Here is a 3,534-nt window from a genome sequence, read left to right on the forward strand (position 1 = left end):
CTGTGACGAGCTTCAAACTCCTGAAGGTTGGGCGTTAGTGACAGATGCAAAAGGATAGTAAATCCTATTCCAATTGGATCGAGAACCAACCTGTGATTAGCCGTGCTGTGACAGAGCGCGTGAGCGTAGTATTCACTGGAAGGATGGAAGGTAGCCATTGACAATGGTGATCCACCAACACACAGCTTGCCATAGGAGGACGTGCGTGCGTGAATAAGAAGACAGAGGAAAGCAGAGATTCAGAAGACAAAGCATCTCCAAAACTCCAACATATTCTCCATTACTGCACAACAAGTAACTTTTAATTTATGCTCTACTGGTTACTCACAATTCAATTGATAAACATAATTGACTTCCTGACTAAGATTTACAAGATAACCATAGATTGCTTCAAACCAACAATCTCCGTGGGATTCGACCCTTACTCACGTAAGGTATTACTTGGACGACCCAGTGCACTTGCTGGTTAGTTGTGCGAAGTTGTAAGAGAGTAATGTGAACATTAACATTACAATTTCGTGCACCAAGTTTTTGGCGCCGTTGCCGGGGATTGTTCGAGTTTGGACAACTGACGGTTCATCTTGTTGCTCAGATTAGGTAATTTTCTTTTTGTCTTGTTTTCGAAAAAAATTTTCAAAAATCCTTCAAAAATTCTTCCTTTGTTTTCGAAAAAAAAATATTTTTTTTTTAAATAAAAATGTTTTCAAAAATATATTTTCCTTTCAGAATTTTTAAGAATGAATTCTAGTGTTTCATGGAGCATGTTGAAGCCTGGCTGGCTGTAAAGCCATGTCTCAATTCTTATACTCAAGAGAAGAGCTTCTTTATCTTTCTTAGCCAATTGGCTGTTGAATGTAAGGAATGTCAGGCGTGTCATGTCTGAGTTACATACTAAAGCTTGGCTGGCTATTAAGCCATGCCTGACCCTTTGATTGGAGCTTTAGAGCATAAGATTCCTGGAATTCATATTAAAAATTTTGGAATCCTTATTTTTATTTTTTTTTTACAATAATTTTCGAAAAAATTAAAAGAAAATCCAAAAAAATTAGAAAATCATAAAAAAATCAAAAATATTTTGTGTTTGAGTTTGAGTCTTGAGTCACATTATAAGTTTGGTGTCACTTGCATATGCATCTTGCATTTTTCGAAAATTTCATGCATTCATAGTGTTCTTCATGATCTTCAAGTTGTTCTTGGTAAGTCTTCTTGTTTGATCTTGATGATTTTTTGTTTTGTGTCTTTTCATGTTTATCATATGCATTCTTGAATTCTTAGTGCGTAAGCATTAAAAAATTCTAAGTTTGGTGTCTTGCATGTTTTCTTTGCATTAAAAATTTTTCAAAAATATGTTCTTGATGTTCATCATGACATTCAAAGTGTTCTTGGTGTTCATCTTGACATTCATATCATTCATACATGCATTCATTGTTTTGATCTAAAAATTTCATGCATTGCATCTTTTTAGTGTTTTTCTCTCTTGCATCATAAAAAAAAAATTCAAAAATCAAAAAAATATCTTTCCTTTTTTTTCTCATCAAATTCGAAAATTTGAGTTGACTTTTCCAAAAATTTTTAAAATCAAATTGTTTTTCATGAGTCAAATCAAATTTTCAATTTGAAAATCTTATCTTTTTCAAAATCTTTTTCAAAAATCAAATCTTTTTCAAAAGCTGGATTATGGTTGGATTCTCAACCCAAAGACAGCCTGAACTCTTGGGATAAGCTGGTCACGGCTTTCTTAGCCAAGTACTTTCCTCCTCAAAAGCTGAGCAAGCTTAGAGCTGATGTTCAAACCTTTAGACAGAAAGAAGGTGAATCCCTCTATGAAGCTTGGGAAAGATAGAAACAGTTGACCAAAAAGTGTCCTTTTGACATGCTTTCAGAATGGACCATCCTGGATATATTCTATGATGGTTTATCTGAGTTATCTAAGATGTCATTGGATACCTTTGCAGGTGGATCCATTCACCTAAAGAAAACGCCTGCAGAAGCTCAAGAACTCATTGACATGGTTGCTAATAACCAGTTCATGTACACTTCTGAAAGGAATCCTGTGAGTAATGGGATGCCTATGAAGAAGGGAGTTCTTGCGGTTGATACTCTGAATGCCATATTGGCTCAGAACAAAATATTGACTCAGCAAGTCAATATGATCTCTCAGAGTCTGCATGGAATGCAAGCTGCATCCAACAGTACTCAAGAGGCATCTTCTGAAGAAGAAGCCTATGATCCTGAGAACCCTGCAATAGCAGAGGTAAATTACTTAGGTGAACCTTATGGAAACACCTATAACTCAACATGGAGAAATCATCCAAATTTCTCATGGAAGGATCAAAAGCCCCAACAAGGCTTTAATAATGGTGGAAGAAACAGGTTTAGCAATAGCAAGCCTTTTCCATTATCAACTCAGCAACAGACAGAGAACTCTGAACAAAATGCTTCTAGCAAATCTAGTCTAAAGAAGCGCTTGTTGGGAGGCAACCCAATGTTTATTTATCTAATTTTATTTTTGTTTTTCATGTTTTCTTAGGTTCATGATCATGTGGAGTCACAAAATAAACAAAAAAAAAATTCAAAAACAGAATCAAAAACAGCAGAAGAAAAATCACACCCTGGAGGAGCATCTGTCTAGCGTTCAAACGCCAGAACAGAGCATAGTTCTGGCGCTGAACGCCCAGAATGGGAGCATCCTGGCACTGAACGCCCAGAACAAGCATGGTTCTGGCGTTCAACGCCAGAAATGGCAGCAAATGGGCGTTGAACACCCAAAATGGGCACCAACCTGGCGCTGAACGCCCAGAGTTGTGTGCAAGGGCATTTTGCATGCCTAAATTGGTGCAGGGATGTAAATGCCATGACACCTCAAGATCTGTGGACCTCACAGGATAACCTCAGGATCTGTGGACCCCACAGGATCCCCACCTACCTTCACTCACTCTCTTCTCTATTCTCAATCACCCTCTATTCCCAATAAACACTCATCCCTTCTGTTTTCCATTTACCACTCACACCCATACACCCACTACTCAACATCTCTCCCCCACCCAATCCCACCCATATGGCCGAATACACACTCCCATCTATCTCCTCCATATCTTCTTCTTATTCTTCTATTCTTTCTTCTATTGCTTGAGGGCGAGCAAAACTAGATCAGAGTATCTGGCCTAATAAGCCATTACCAGAGATCACAATTTCGTGCACCACTCAACAACCTTGAGTTTGGGATGTGGATGTTCCTCTAGTTTGTGGAGTGCTTGGTCCTTCAAGAGATAACTTCTGACGCTTCAGTTCCTTTAAGTCACGCCCTTGCTCTTCTTGTTCCCTGAGCAGTTTGCAGAGCATACTGTTTTGATTTTGCTGTTCTTCCTTTATTTGGTCCATAGATTCTTGCAACTTGGTAACAGATGCTTCAAGTTGTTCCCAATATTCAAATTGAGGGACTTCTGGGAGGAATTCTTGCGCCCTCCTCTTGGTGGGGTCATCCTGCATTTGTTGTTTTTCCATTGTGATTTTAGTGATTGGTTGCTCCACTGA

Source organism: Arachis ipaensis, chromosome B04 (assembly GCF_000816755.2).
Source record: "Arachis ipaensis cultivar K30076 chromosome B04, Araip1.1, whole genome shotgun sequence".
Classification (NCBI taxonomy): Eukaryota; Viridiplantae; Streptophyta; class Magnoliopsida; order Fabales; family Fabaceae; genus Arachis; species Arachis ipaensis.